The following is a 17,695-nucleotide window of genomic DNA, read 5'->3' on the forward strand; positions in this document are numbered from 1 at the left end:
ATTTATAGTGTCTCTCTGCTGTTATTAGTTCACTTTATAGTAACCACCAAAGCGTTCTATCACCCTCTCTCATTGCTTTATAGTAATATTAATTTTGTTTCTTCTCATGCACTGTGTTCTGTAGACGCCATCATGAATCCTCAAAGTATATATTATCGAATTAAAAGCAGTTGTCTCTTTTTATAAAATACAACGCTATTAAAAGTTTATTACTCCACTGTTGTAAACTACTCGTGCTTGCTAAATATATTAATTTTGTTTCTTCTCATGCACTGTGTTCTGTAGGCGCATCATGAATGTTCAAAGTATATATTATCGAATGAAAAGCAGTTGTCTCTTTTTCTAAAATACAACGCCATTAAAATTTTATTACTCCACTTGTGTAAACTACTCGTGCTTCCAAAATGAAATTGGAATTAAGCCTCTTACATTGAACAGTATTGCGAAATCTTTAAGTTACGGTATCTGGCTGGTATCTGGCTCCCACTGCTAGCTTAATGCTTCAAGTAATATATTGATATTTATTAGATAATAATAGTTATGTAGGCCTACATTTGTAAGAAAACCTTAGTCTTTTTTACGATGAATGTGCTACTGTGCCATGCACTTATCTGGAAACTCTTGTCTGCCTATTTATTTACTTATTTATTCATCCATGTTTATCCATCTGCATGCAATCAGTGCCATTATTATTGTACAAGAGATTATATAAAGTGTGACTGACATGTTAAGAAACATACTTATATATATTATGGTGGAACACATAATTAAAGTACATATAATGAAGGGCTTATTCGAATAGTGGTACAAGCCCATTACCTTCACTTTTCTGTGTGAATGCTTCTGAAATTAATGAACCAAACAAACAGAAAGAAAGATTCATCTCTAGCAAGAAGCCATATGCTTGAATATTTCTGGTATCTCAACTGCAGATTTTTCAGCGCTCATTTAACTTTAGGACTCTGTATGTCAATATGAACAAAAATGGACTTGTACCACTATTGAAATAAGCCCTTCATATATGGTAGAACAACGTAACTGATACATAAAGATTTCTTCTACAGCTGGTAGTTAAATATGCATCAAAACATTGTTAAATTACCAAGTTCCACATACTAAAAGGGCAGAGGGTATACACCAAAATTTGCCAGTGTTGTTAATAGTATATTACGAGCTGTAAAGTTAACACAAGCTACCAGAGGGGACAAAAAACATAATAAGAAGGTACAAGGAAACAGTATTATAAGTTATTTGTCAAATGAGATCTACTTTTGAAGAGTTTTCAAATTCTTCAAGAATGTTAAAAGGTTTCTCTTTCAGACGTTTTTCGGTATAATTTGTAAAAATATTAAGAAAGCTAGCATGCATGTGCACAGGTATTGTGTTTAAAAGTTTAATTCCTACATGTACGAAACTGCCTTCTATTTTTTTTAAAAAATTCGAGTTATTAGGATGCCTATCTTTAATGCTTGATGAGTATTTTGATCATGAATGAACCACCTAAAGTTGTAACTGCCAAAGTTTTCTTTTTGTACAAAAGGCAACTGTATATATAAAGAGAAACAGCTATTATTATATGTAATTTTTTGAAATAAGACCTATAAGTATGTTATTTTTGGGAATCCCACAGATGCTCCTGATGGCTTTGTTCTGCCAAATAAATATTTTCCTGGCCCCTGAAGAAAATTACTCAGTAGAAGAATACTATAGCTTAGATGTCAGTGAAAGCAGGTTTAATAGGAGTTAATCAGCAATTTCTAAGAAACAGATGTGCATAATTTTTTCAGTGGATACATAACTCGTGAAAGTTTTCAAGGTATATAGTTTATGTGACTCTCAGAACTAAATTTTGTATCTAGGTATACGCCAGTTTCATAGTTAATAGCTAATCCATTGGCTTCAATCGACATATTGGATAATCTGAGGAAATCCTTACTTCACTCCTTCAGTCTGCTTACGTCATTCCCATAGTTGATTAAAGTTGTATCATTTGCGTAAAACACAGATTTGCATGGTATATTGCTGGGCAGGTAATTTTTAATAATTTCAACAGTAGTGACCCAAGGACTGATCCCTGGAGAGCACATCTAGTAACATTCAGTAACTGTGACTATTGACCTTGTGGCTTACAAGTTGCTTCCTGTTACTGAGACAGGATTTAATGAGGGAGAGTTCCAGGTCCCTAATGCCATAACACCACAGCTTCTCCAGTAATATTCTGCAGTTTACAGAATGGAATGCCTTGGTTGAGCAGATAATTTTGATCCAAAAGAGGATTGCACAATAGAAACAAAGTTTTGAACACCTTTAACTATTGATAACTGGGACATAAAGCCGTAATGAGGCTTGGAAAAATTGAAATGAATTACCATGCTTCTTTACAGAGTGTAGGGAATGATGTGGGAGACCTGCACCACCATACTCGGTAAGGTCCTAATGGAGGTGGTTTGCCATTGCCTTCCTCCTACCATAATGGGTATGAATGATGATGATGAAGATGACACAACACCTAGTCATCTTGGGGCAGATGAAAATCGCTGACCCCACCAGGAATCGAACCCGGGACCCTGTGCTTGGGAAGCGAGAATGCTACTACAAGACCATGAGCTACAGACATATTGAGGCTTAGTCAGTATATTCTTTTTTGATGAATTTCCTTTTCTATGCCATATTGAATTATTTTTTAGAAAATAGGTACCAGAGAAAAAGGACGATAATTATTAGTGCAGCATTTATCACAACTTTTTGTAATGGAATTACAGCTGTCTTTTTTACACATTCTGGAAAAACACTGTTAACAAACATCCAATATATAAGTGTTTGGACAGGGAGTGATATTAAGTCCATTATAATCACAACATTGGGAGACTAGATATATTCCTATCTGGGGCCACTTAAGTTTGGTCGAGAGTTAATTACCTCTTTTTCCAATTTTTTGTCACAACATCAGCAAAATTTTGTAAAAAATGGTTTGTTTAAACATTGTGAATTAGGTTTTGGTGCAAGTTTCAAACTCTTCTTATAAGGAGGGTAGGAATTAGAATTTACAGCATTGATAAAAAAAATTGTTAAATTCATCTGGAGTGTCATTAATACTATCTGTAACTTTTACACAATGTGTGTGTGTACCTAACTCTGCTTTAATGACCCTCCATGCGGACTTACATATATTATTGAAGTTTCCAATGAAGTTATCGTATGCTATAGATTAGGCTAATCTGATTTGTGATCTGTAGAATCGCTTTAGGGTAACGCATAATGGTTTACCAGAGCTACCACTATTTACTTTATCTTAGGTTCTTTACCTGTGATGTGGAACATTTATGTAGTGTTGTTTAACTGTGTTTACTTTCTTTTGTTTTGTTTTGTTTGGTAGCCATTGGACATGAGGTACTGAAAATTTCACATAGAGTACTTAATACACCTGCTAAAAGCGTCCTCAACAGTGCTGGAAGCATATATTAGATTATTCCAGTTTAATATCTTTTGCTTCTCCCTAACGCTATATATACTTTTATCACTTAAGAGTCTGTCACAATGAGTAGGTTTACGATCCCTCTTTGGTTCGTTAATGGATGGTTTTTACCCTTAAATCTTTATGATCTGTCAGACAGTCAATATTAACTGGCTCCAGTTGAAAATCGTCTTTATTTACATTTGAAATAAAATTGTCAAGACAAGGGAGTTGTCTTGAGGCACTGTAAGTTGCAGAGAAAGAGATCTTAGTATGTTAAGCAAATTAGCGTTTCTGGGTGTCTTTTTTAATATGAAAATTTAAATCTCCAAAAATAAATGTCTGGTGTTTGGCACACTTTTCTGTGTGGATAGTAACTTTATGAAACACACTACAAGTTGTTTGGCATTACTATCAGCAGACTGATATACCGACAGGTCCATACATTTGGTGTTGTAGTGAGGTTACATTTCTGTAGTGGCTGGAAGTTTCTTTTTGCATGTCACATTTTTTGTTCCTGTTTGAGACTCAATTGGCAGAATGTTTTATTTCGCTTCCTGAATAATTTGTCTGGCATGGGTGATTTGTTAAACATATAATGCTTTAGAGTAGGATGACTGCTTTGATGCACTTGATGACACTTCACTACGTGCTGAAGAAACGATCCCGTGCTTGCTGTGGTCGCTTTCTTATCTGCTGATGGAAGTGACATTTTCCTGATTTGTTTCTGTGAGTTTCTTATGCTGCATAATTTACGTGGGCAGGCTCACTAGAGGTACTTGCAACACTATGGAATAGGTACGCTCTGTTTTTCATGTGCCTGTAATGTTTAGTTGCCCAACAGCGGTGATGAGTTCAGTTTTCAGTAACTTATCACCTAGGTAAATAAATGTTGTATGACTAGGGCCTCCCGTCGGATAATCCATTTGCAGGCTGCAAGTCTTTCGATTTGATGCAACTTGGCGACTTGCACGTCGAAGGGGATGACATGATGATAATGACAGAGACAACACAACACCCAGTACCTGAGCAGAAATAATATCCGATCTGGCTGGGAATCGAACCTGGGCCCTTAGGATTGACATCCCATCGCGCTGACCACTCAGATACCAGGGGCGGACATTACCGTGGTAATTAAGGTGTAGTCTTATATCTATAATTTGTATACTCTTAACATTACTGCATTTTGTTTTATTTGCTGGTTTGTTCTGTAGATTTCAGTGTCAACAAACGACCATGATGGTAAATCCAAACATTGTGGAATGTTTATGATAATTACATTCATATGTGTTATGTATTCAATACAGATTCTTACAGTGTAACAGCCATGTGGGATTGGTTTCTGTATACATCATTTACTACCACTATAGCACAATAGAATCGTTCGAATTATAACTCTTTACTTTTGAAGATTTTTTCCATCTTCAATATCCCATTTACGCGACTCCTAAATATCTTTATACCCAAGTTTCTTCTGATGATTCCATGACTATCACTCAAAATTTGTTACTTTCACATTTTTGTGTATTTAGTATTGTGCTTAGTTTCAGCATTTGCTTCTTAAATGTTTCGTCTTTTTGATTCAGGCCTAATGTTGATGACAGCACATGTAGATTTCCAGTTTTGGTCTTTACTTTCAGATCGTTTTGTCGTCTTAGTGGATGTTTGGACCTTTCTTTATCCCTCTACATGGACAGGTCGTGAACTTGTATGTCACTGGCAAAGCATAATCCAAATTTGCACTTGTGTTCTCAGATTTACGTGAAATTTGTCTTTGGCTCTTAGAATCTTGCTCTGTACACTTAACGATTGTTCCAGCTCACTGGCGTATTTGTTATCTTCATTTTACTGCCTTTGTAGTGGTTATAGATCATAACTCTTATGATGAGCACTATTATTTATCAGGTCAATGAGTTTGTCAATCAACACTGTCATGATCTCATTTATGCTATCTTTCTTAACAAGTTTTTGGCCTATGTTAGCAACACATGTTTCACACAATCATATTTTCTGTTTTTGCTCAATGTTCACTTAATTATAAGGATATACTGCTTTGGATGCACAATTCCTTTCACTGAAAATTTTCCACACAATAAAAGGTTTGCTATTGAAAAAAAAACTGAGTAATTGTGATAAAGTGTGGATGCTGTACACCCAAGCTAACGGAACTGGCGCATTTTTCTCCTTCACTGTACTTATTTACGTCACTTTTGTTATTATATTATATGAGATGCACATTTTCTTATTTTAACTTCTTTTTGCAACATAGGCATTTTATGTAACACTGTCTGCTAAATTTGCAGAGTTCTGGAACTCATCCCTTATTGCAAGGTATTTGCTTGCATGTCCATTATAGTTCATGTCTTTGATTCACACATTAAATTCACAACATAAACATTGGGACCTGCAGAACTTTCCACACACTTCCAATTGGACATTTTACTCATGATGTAAATATTGCAAGTCACAGAACTTTCCACACCCTGTTTTCAGTAACCAAACACAAAAAAGACGCAAAATTTGTAGCTACTGAAATAGTTCTTATGTTAATGAAAAACATTTTTTATGTTTCTAAACTGAATTTCGTTTTCTACCTGGGATTTACTTATTTTCGCACTAGATAAGGAGTAACACATCAGTAGGTGGCCATCTTGGATTCAGTCTTTGAATCTGGCTGGAAGATACGATATGTTATCTTAAAAAAATTCTTTCATCTTCTTTTTACATCGTATATTAGTTGAAAATAATTATAATTTCATTCAGTTTCACATATTCGATTTGAAGTTACAAACTTCATTAACAGTGCAGTGTTTAGGTACATGCTTAAGTCTGAGACAATTTAATTCTCCTTAAATAATAAATTGTGTGGTATAGCTCATTTTTGTTTGATTGTTTTAAAGAATATTTGCCAATCAAGTATCATCAACAAGCATATTAGAAGAGACAATCTACGAAATTCATTATTTCCCCCAACACATTCTCAGTTGTTGTTATATTTAATTTATCATGCTGTACTACTGCATTTACTACAACAAGTAAATGTCATATTTGACATATGTTCTTGAGTATTTGAGTTTACTACTACACTTAGATTCAAGTTTTAGTATGTAAACACATTGGAACAATAATTACAAACAAATCTGAATTAGGGAAAAGTCTCGTTTTGTCATTATGCTAATATGTAACACCAGCAATAAAATTTCTTAAGTTGATCATGAAATAAGATCATGATGCCGTTATTTTATGAGCAGTTATACCTATTATGTATATATTTTTTTGCTTCTGTTGTTCAAATACTGCATATTGATTTAAATAGTTATTAATGCATTTTAATAGAAGGCTGTTTCCAATCTCTTATGGGAATCAATACATTGATCTGCGTTTTTCTCCTCCTTCCGTAGTGCAGCCAAAAGAAATCAGGACATAGTATCTGTATTTACTTCCTGTTATGAACTATCACAATGATAAAACATATCATGCTTAATATGTACACGAACATGAAGAATTTTAGGGTTCACTAATACTTCACAGATTTGTATATCTGCACTGATAACCAAAAATTTACATTCCATCAGAGAAATTTAAAAAAACTCCTTAAGACCTTCGAATGTTGAAATTATGCATATCAGAAATGACATATTGAATACTCTAGTCTTTCTGGGAAAATTAACACTAACACTGTAACCTAAAATTTGTAATGGAGCATGTACAGTGAAAATGATAAAAATGAATAAACCTTTAAAATTTGTAATTCGAGCATATTTGATGTGCTTTTCTATGGACAGCTTAAATTATCAACCAATAAGACAGTTCTGTCAGCCACAATCAATTAATCTTAGGTAATATGTAATTATATTCACTGTCTATAGAATAATGAAATTTATATATAAAAATAAAAGCATTATTTAGCCTCAGAATATTGATGTTGTACAATATTGTTTGAAAAACATACAGGTCGTTTCTAAAAGAGAGAGAGAGAGAGAGAGAGAGAGAGAGAGAGAGAGAGAGAGAGAGAGAGAGAGAGAGAGAAGAGAGAGAGAGAGAGAGAGAGAGAGAGAGAGAGAGGAAAAGAGATTGATTGAACCTGTAAAGCCAAAATCTTGTTTTCAAGAAATCTTGGATTTCTGGCGCCATTCAGTTGACATTTGTGCCATGGTGTAGCAAAATAGCTCCTTGTGCAGATAACACAAAGTTTTATAACACAAGCTATGTCAAACTTACAGTTGCATGCAAGCTTTCAGAAATATTGCCACTATCCAAATCATTAGGTGATTAAACCTTATGAGAAGGACTGTGATGATCATCTTCAATTTAAACTTTAATTTGGTTTTACACGCATATAGAGAACTTTATGTTAATGATTGCCATTGAATATTTCCATAAAACATCAGTTGTATAAACCACACCACTAACAGAAAGTTGGCTACAGACAATGGAACTTTATTATGTGCTATTAATTATTTCATTGCTAATTGTGTGGTTATTTACAATGAAGTATTTTATAAACATTGCAATGATAAGCATCTCGATAACATATCAACTGCGTGTAAATATTGGCAGGTTGCAATGAATGTAAAGAACTCTGAAGCTTCATTGTGAAGTTGTCCACAAACAATGAACATTTGATGTTAATCTTCAACTGTGGATATAAAATGATTAACTGCTATTGTGCAAGTAGTTAGTTATAAAATATATGCAAGTGAGAGATCGTTTATGTGTCTCAAAGGTAGCAGAAAACCCAAAATAGAGCTCTATGGTACATCATGACTGGTGGCTCTCCAGTGGCTTCAAATTTCGATGAGATGGAGTTGATGGAATTTGCTGTCTGTCCTGCACATAAAAGAAGAATCCTGAATTTGCAGATCCAATATTTCATAATATTTGTGAGAAGATACCATGATTCCAACTATCAAAAGTAATAAACAAGCCACAAAATATTCATAAAGATAAAAATTTACGATTCAGTGTTTGTTATATATAATCTATTAAGGCAAATGTAAGCAGTTCAATTGCCACTTCTTTTTGAAGGTAAAAAGTTTGTTACTGAGTATGTGGTTCTGTACAAATTGTTGACAAAGTCAGTTGTTTCAAATCTTCTTGAAATTTTTGAAAATCTATCAGTAATGTGGTGGGTTAGTTATTTTTTAAAGTTTAATTTCCATTTTTGTGAAAAACAAATGCAACAGTACTATGAAAAGTGCTAGTCATAACATGAGTAACTTAAAATATTACAAATGTTAACTAAGCAACATTTCATTACTTTATTACTGTTTTCATTGTAACCATATAAGAGTTAATAAATTTTAAAACTTCATACGGTGATGTAGAATTCCACTTCATTTTGTCAAATGTCTTGTGCAATGCTTTTCATAGAAACTACTGCTAGCTATTAAGGAAGTTTTCAGACATGAATTATCTGCTACTCAACTCAGGAGGATGAGGGACACAGTCCTTACTTTTAAAGACACAGTGAGATCTCTGGGGCTCATTTTTGACTCAAAGCTTACGTGGTTACGTCATCTTAAAGACCTGAAACGATGGTCACTTAAGGCTTTAAGTATTTTAAAATGTCTTAGCCACAGTACATAGGGAGCCGACAGGACTTGTCTGCTCCAGTTTTACAGGGCGTTTGTGCGATCTCAGCTCGATTATGGGTGCACATTGTATGGGTCTGTGAGGCCTTCTTACTTAAAGATGTTGGACGTTGTGCACCATGAAGAGCTTTGGTTGGCGAATGGGGCATTCAGAACTAGCCCCATACCAAGCCTCTGTGCAGAGGCTGGTGAACCGCCACTTCATATGTGGTGGCAGCTACTTACGGTGCGCCAGGCATATAAAACTTTGTCCACACCACACACACCTGCATACCATAACGTTGCTCACCCTCTTTTGGCATGGCTATTTCATAACCGGCAACGAGAAACGTAGCCCTATGCGATTAGCCCACAGGATTGCCTCTCTGCGATGGATATGGCTGGTCTTCATGTTTTCCATCGCGGTTGGAGCAGATTTCCACCTTGGCTCCTATGGAGACCCAGACTTATTCTAGATTTGACTAATGTTAAGAAAGATAGTACACCAGATTTTACATTCCAATCTCTGTTTTTCAACATTTTAGATGTGCATCACGGTTTTACCATCGTTTACACTGATAGCTCCAAACAGAAGAATTTCTGACTGTTCTGTAGTGTTCCCTGATCATGTTACCCGGATTCACCTCCCTGATGAATATACCGTTTTCGCAGCGGATCTCCATGCGATGCTGAAGGCACTGGAGTGGATGAATCGTGTTCAGGGCAATCGATTTCTCCTCTGCTCCGATTCTCTTAGTGCCTTACAATCATTGCAGAATCTGTACCCAACTGAAGAGATGGTCCAGCTGATATATGGCCAATTGTACTTGCTCCAACGGTGGGGTAAGGAGGTGTCCTTCCACTGGGTGCTTGCTCATGTAGGAATATGGGGCAATAAACAGGCCGATTGGGCTGTCAAGGAGGCCTGCAGAGAGCAGGATGTGGTCCAGTGTCCTATTCCCTTGCAGTCTGTCATTTCTGCACTCCACAAGAAGTGCATGGAGTTGTGGGAGGAAGAATGGCTGGCGGTGACGGCCAATAAACTGCGGTTGGTGAAGTCAACAACTCGGCCATGGCGTTCCTCCTGACAGTTGCTCAGGTGGGAAGAAATGACCCTCACGCCTCTTCAGATTGGGCATTGTCCTCTCACACATAGCTTTCTATTACGGCGGGAGGATGCCCCGTTTTGTGATGCTTGTGGTATGCACATCTCTGTCCGCCACATTTTAACAGACTGCATTTTATACCCTGATGCAAGGGCAGAAGCACAAGTTGATGGAGATCTGCCCTGTGTTTTAGCTAATGATAAGACGTGTGTGTCTAGGGTTTTAAAGTTTTGTGATGTGTCTGGACTCTGGCCTAAACTTTTAGGCTGGAGGTTTTAGTGTATTTCAGAGAGGCTGGCTCCTCCCTTTTTTCCTTGTGGTCAGCCAGCCACTTCCATCTGCTCATTTGTTTTAGCTCCCTCTACCACTTTCTTCCTGTGTTGTCCATGTTTTACTGCTGGCGGCATGCTTCGTCCCATGCTTCGGTGTGGGTAGGCACATATTTTTCCAAGCTTGTTACCTGTCTTTTACGTTCTCTTTTATCTTACTGTACTCAGTCTTTTCGTGACACCAGTCTGAATCTGTTACTGAGTGGGCGCTGAAGAGCTTGCCGTTGTGCACCCATACAACCCTCTCCACCATCATCATCCATCATATCTGCTACTGATAGAAAATATTTATTAAAACCATCTGCAGTTTTGGGGCTATCTTTGATCAAATCATTATTAAACCTCAAAGAATTTTTTTTTCGTTTTACTAATTCGTTTTTTCTGTCTAATATTTTTACTGTGTCCGTAACACAACATTATAATGCCTGTGTTATTCTAATTATGATGCAATGTCCTTCTGCACATGCATGCATGTCAGATGGAATATTGTATTGCAATTTGGACTGCAATTTTGTATTTACCTACAGACACTGGGCAAGAGATTTTCATGTAAAATGTCTCCCTTGTGTTGAAATACACATAATGGTTGTACAAGTACAGATTGTGGTCACATAGTTGACACCATATGGAAATTTGGATCTCATTGTGAGTCTTGTTTGATTAACTTAATGATAAGGCGACTGCTCACAACAAACGGTAAATCCAGGTTTGGGTCCGAGTCAGTTACAAATTTTCATTGTTGTCCATCCATTTGATGGATGTCCATATTCGCTACTTTGAATGCATTTCATATACGTCCCTAATAGTTTTTCCTTATTGTTAGAAGAACTTACTTTTGTTTGAAAATACATATATATTGATTTTCTAATAATGTAGCTTTAAATTTTACAGTCATGTAAAGTTACTTGGATGTATAGACAAGATACATTGTGTGGATCAAGTCGAATTTGTATCACAAATATGGAGAAGGTTACATGTTTCTAATACTGTAGTGTACACAAAATCATTTATATTATAGAAACAGTTACGTGTCAAAATTGTTTTGAGATTTTTAGTGAAAATACTTCCTTCATTTCTCTCAAGTTTGAAGGGAGTTTTTCTAGGGATTGCATTCCAACATAGGACAACTCTTATTAGAATTTCATTGTATTGTGACTGGACGAAAGGAAGAAAGAAGTTTCATTCTCATGTGTCGTGGCTGTGTCTTATGTTGATACCTTGAGTATCAGGAACATATACTGGTGATAAAAATTAGAGCAACAAACTGATACAGATGATAATAAAGTAGAAACAGAGGAATACAGAATATTAACAACTGCAACACACATAATAGTGGACAAAAATGTTCTTCGTTTTTTCCAACTTAATGGATTTGCTCACACATTCCAACAACCAATTAATGTGTGCAGTGTGGGGTGTGACCACCGCTGGCAGCAGTACAAGCCTGTGAAAGATGGCATGTGCCATTAAAGATATCACCAGTATCATCCAGAGCCAATAGCGCACACTTTTCCTGGAAGCTGCTCGCGAGTCTTTGGAGTGGTTGGTGGTTGCTGACATGCAACTCATCTTCCTAGTGGGTCCCTGACATGCTCTTTGGGATTCAAGTTGGGAGAGAGAGCAGGCCAGGCTATGCATGCAATACCTGTCATTTCCAACAACATCAACCACCCATGCTCTATGAGATCGAGCTTTATCGTTTGTCAATACGAATCTGGACCCACAGGACCTCGCAGTAACATTACATGAGGTTCTAAGATATCATCACGATACCTGAGAGCAGTTAGACCTTGCTGATTCACCCATACAATTTCACGAAGAGGTATTTGAGTGGTCAACATTATCCTTGCCCACACCTTTAGTGATCTTCCTTGATAACGGTTTCTCTCCATAATGTTTGGGTCCCAAAATCGTTCCACGTTCCCTCCAGATGCGAATCCGCCAAGAATCATTCTCTACGCCAAATTGGGTCTCATGTGTGAAAAGAATAGTTGCTCTTTGTTCAGCCATCCAGGTGACATGTTGACGACTCCACTCTAGACATTCCCTTCTGTGAAGACACACACACTATAGGTTGTTAACAATTAAGGGCACTCTGCCAAAGATTTCTGTACATTGTTTGCCTTGATACAACACATTCAGAGGTCAGATTACAGTTGTGTGCAATATGAGGCGCTACTGTCATGCCCTTACAGCCTAATAACGGTCCTCTCTTTCTGATTTAACGTAAGTTTGGCCCTGCCCTGGTCTTCAAGATACAGTTTCAGTCTCTGTAAACTGTCGCCACAGCTGAGAAACAGCAGAACGATTCACATTGAGTCATTGGGCCACATCAGTATACAGCTGTCTTGCTTCCATCCTAGTTGATGTGGTTGTCTATTGACTGGAATGCCATCTTCCATGCAGAACATGATCTTACCGACATAAAACATCCTTACATGAATTAAAACACAATCACTACAGCGCAAATACACAAAACATCGCAACTCGAGAAGAATAGACAAAAAAAAAAAAAAACAATTACTTTCCACCAACAAACTCCCGCACTGCAAACTTGGTCGGCCTGTTGGCCGCCTGCCCGCCACCTCCTCTCCCCGCTCCGCCCCCGCTTCCCAAACACACTACACTTCATAATCTCAGCGATCAGTCCAAGTAACTGGAGGAATTTAATAACGAACAACAAGTGCTGCCCCATCTCCGACTACAACATAGCACTGTTATATTTCATCATCTTATCCATACCTAAGAGCAGAAGCCACACAATAAATTAAACGTCCTACCACACCACAAATAGCAAATCAATAACACCTAAAGAAAACGTCGAACACATAAACAAAAAAAAATTGACAACTCACTGAAAAAACTTCCAAACCTTACATCCTGAACTAGAAACACTGCCAACGACTTCACACATCCAACACCAAAGCTCAAATGAACTCAATACCACAAATTCCACTCAGCACATACACACACACGCACACCACCAGAGGGCACCATCAAGCAAAACAAGGCGGCATCTACAAACACAATCAACTCATACCCTCCCTGCCATAATGACGTCCACACCACAACATCCTTATGTCACAGGTAAAAGCAGACAGGTGGAATCGGCTGCTTCCATTCACCCGTTTCTTTAAAATTGACTGAAAGAGAATTAATTGTAAACCATGTTGTAACTTCACTGAGTATGTCATTAACACCAGACTCTAGATCAGTTGCGGACATATTATCTACCACAATGCTTGTATCATCAGCAAACATTGTGAATCCACATTTTTTACTAATGGACAGGGATAGATCATGAACATATATTAAAAACAGCAAGGGCCCAAGGGCACATGCCTGGGGAACCCCATGCTGTATTTTGCCTCATTCAGAAGCCACTGTAGTAAGAGATCCATTATTGCAGCCATGTAAAACCACCTATTGTTTCCTGTCTTCGAGATCTGATTTTAACCAATTACCTATAGACCCTTTGACAATGATAGACCTTCTCTAATAGTATCTTGTGGTTTACACAATCAAAAGCCTTAGAAAGGTCACAGGAAACGCCATCTGGTGACTTCTTACTGTTAATAGACTCCAAGATATTATTTGTGAGTGATAATATGGCTCGCTCTGTTGAAACCACTTTTGAAAACCAAACTGTCTATGGTCTGCAAAAATTTCTTTTAGTTTTCCTATAATTGAATTTTTATGTTGTTCAGAAATTGCAACACTTTATAAACACTTCACACTAGTTAAGCCCATAGAAGTATGGCTTTTTCTAAATGTACATTTGACCAAGAAGCGATTCTGGTAACTGGAATCCAACGTTTCTGTTAATCATGCCTTTTGCTTTCTTATGGTGGTATTTCCGAAACTTTTGCTCACTAACACAAATTTCTTTGCATCTAACCAATATGTGAAATAACAGGCTCTATAAAATTTTTAATATAACATGATATTTTCAGAAAAATTTTCATCCCCTACTTCACCCCATTAGGTGTTGAACTTACAAAATCAGTGAAACATGTACTTTTTTATTTCTAACAGTGAAGCCAAATACATATTTTCATAGAGTTACCTTTGAAAATGCTTTCGTAATGAAATAATTTCATAAAAGTTTTCATCTCCTGTTTCACCCCCTTATGGGGCTGAATTTCCAAAAGCACTGAAACATTCATTTTTTCATATTTGAGTAAGAAGTCAAATACCAGTTTTCATAGAGGCTTTAGTAGTTCTTTAATAACGACTGATTTTCAAAAAAGCTTCCAACCACTATTTTATTCCTTAGTGATTGAATTTCCGAAAATTCTGAAACACACGGTTTTTATTTTTGACTGAGAAACCAAGTACAGTTTTTCTAGGTTTAAAATTCCCTAATAGCGACATATTTTCAAACAGTCTTTCACCCCACCCCGCCTTAGGAGTGTAAGATCCAACACCCTGTTCTTGTTTGAAGTTTCTATCCTCAGTGATTTGGACTGGGCAATAATGAGTCAGTGAGTTAGTCAGCCACTTGGGACACCGCATTTCATATGTAGAGATTAACAGTGTTTGGAATGTGATTTGTGTATAAAATGAAAAGCAATGGGCCAAGTATGGTTCCCTGTGGAATAGAGAAGTGTCAAATTCTCACATCAAATCTTATTCTCTCTTGCTGTTTTTATAATTTCTTTATACTGGCTCCCATTTTTTCAGATCTCTGCTTTCCTTCTTATCAGCATTACTAAACTGCTAATCAAGTTCAGGGTTCATGGTCCCAGTTGCAGGCTGCCCATTTAACAGCTTCCACAATAACATAGATTTGATATTCAGTAATTAAAGAATTTAAAATACTGTCATAATCTACTAATTAAGGACTATTATCTTATATTAAAGATTTAATGCAGTATGGCCAGTATTTAGTTAGAAAGTGTATATATGTTGATGCAGCATAACTATGTCAAATACCAGGACATAATTCATCAGAGAAAGAGAGCACTTCGTGCATTGTAGCAAACTGTATCGATAATTTCAAACCTTTATGGAACTATCCTTCACTGCCCCACCTCCACAAAACGATGAAAGGAGAAAGTTTATCACTTACTACATTTTTGCTGTTCATGCAGTAATAGTGCAGCATCAAACGTGATGTTTTAATTTATTACTTCTTTACCACTAACAATTTGCAACATATCTTGCAGACAGTTTCACTGAGTGTCCTGCAAAATTAAATGACACAAATTTCATGAGATGTGACATCTTAAACACTGAGGTACATGAAAAACTAGATTTTGCTTAAATGGAGAGGAAATTACCCAGATCATATTCATCCAGTGTTTGATAATGAGAGCATTCAGGGACTTCCAACTAACTTTAAACATAATTTCAAACCTTTTCTAAAATTTTTCTGGTTATGTGCTTAACTCATTTATAAAATAATCAGAAGTTTGCTGCTGTTTTATACATGGAAGTTTGAGTCATTGAAGAATCAGAGGTTTACTGGTAGCATAAAACTTAACGTTTTTATTAATGTTTTTTGGTCTACACAGTCAAAATCCTTTACTAATTCCAAAAACAATCTTATTCATCTATTTTTGAGTTGATCTTGTTTGACATTCTCAGTGAGATCTATGTTTGCATCTATGGTACATTCATCTTTCTGGAAACAAAATGGGACTTTACAGATTACACCACATTTCATTGGAAATGCAACAGATTTCTGGATGTAAACTCATTCAAAGTTTTTGATATGACTGGTAAAAGAGGTACAGGTCTATAATTTACTGGTTTGTATTCATTTCCCTTTTTATGTATTGGTTTTATCAGCACTGTCCACAAGGAAATTGGAAACATTCCTCCTTCCAAGAACAATGTGTTGATTAGTAGTGTAAGATGTTGCTTGGACTTCTTCATACCACATTCAACTGCTGTAGATGATATTCCATCAGTGCATATTATTTTGTTTAAGTTTTTTGTTCTTTTTCTGTAGCACATTTTCTTCTGTCACCAGAAATAGCACTGTAGCTTTTTGTGGGGGTTAATAATTGATTTCCTGTACTAGTGTGTCTAGAATTTGTATTTTCTGTTAGTTTCTGGCCTACTGTGGAAACATGGTAATGGGGAGATTTATGATACATTATTCTGTTAAGTGACAGTATTTTTTGATTGTGAATTGTATTTTGTCATTTACATTTAAAATAAACCAGCAAGCCTTGCTTTTATTGTCAACACTACTTATCTTCTCTAGTTGCTTGGCTGCTTATGTATTTTTATATATATGCATTGTTGTGGTCTTCATTCTGGTTTGATGCAGCTCTCCATGCTACTCTATCCTGTGCAAGCCTCTTCATCTCTGAGTCACTATTGCAACCTACATCTTTCTGAATCTGCTTACTGTATTCATCTCTTTGTCTCCCTCTACGAATTTTAGCCCCCTCACTTCCCTCCAGTACTAAATTGGGGTTCCCTTGATGCTTGATAATGTGTCCTACCAATGGATCCCTAGTCGTAGTAAGGTTGTATCACAAATTTCTCTCCTCCCCAATTCTATTCAGTACCTCCTCTATCTATGTAATTTTCAGCATTCTTCTGTAGCATGACATCTCAAAAGCTTCTATTCTCTTCTTGTCTGAACTATTGATCTTATATGTTTCACTTCCATACATGGGTACACTCCACACAAATACATTCAGAAAGGAGTTCCTGACACTCAATTCTATATTCAATGTTAACAAATTTCTGTTCTTCTGAAACGCTTCTCTTGCCACTGCTAGTCTACATTTTACATCCTCCTTACTTCGAACATCATCGGTTATTTTGCTTCCCAAGTAGCAAAACTCATCTACCACTTTAAGTGTCTCATTCCCTCAACATCACCTGATTTAATTTGACTACATTCCATTACCATCGTTTTACTTTTGTTGATGTTCATCCTATATCCTCCTTTCAAGACACTGTCCATTCTGTACAACTGCTCTTCCAAGTCCCTTGCTGTCTCTCTCTGGCAGAATTACAATGTCATTGGTAAACGTCAAAGTTTTTACTTATTCTCCCAGGACTTCATTGTCAAAAGCTTTTTATAAGTCTACAAATGCTATAAATGTAGGTTTATCTTCCCTTAACCTATCTTCTATGAGAAGTTGTAGGGTCGGTATTACCTCACATGTTACTAAATTTCTGATTTTCCCTGAGGTCAGTTTCCACCAATTCTTCCATTCTTCTGTAAAGGATTTGTGTTAGTATTTTGCAATTGTTCTTAATAAACTG

At 36.5% G+C, this 17,695-nt stretch overlaps 1 protein-coding gene across 1 annotated transcript in view; it reads left to right on the forward strand.

Annotated features, from left to right (window-relative positions):
- LOC126176355 (enkurin) overlaps positions 1-17,695 on the forward strand; it is a 115,161-nt gene that overhangs the window by 329 nt on the left and 97,137 nt on the right. The gene's annotated exons all lie outside the window — the stretch shown is intronic.

Source organism: Schistocerca cancellata, chromosome 3, assembly GCF_023864275.1.
Source record: "Schistocerca cancellata isolate TAMUIC-IGC-003103 chromosome 3, iqSchCanc2.1, whole genome shotgun sequence".
Lineage (NCBI taxonomy): Eukaryota > Metazoa > Arthropoda > Insecta > Orthoptera > Acrididae > Schistocerca > Schistocerca cancellata.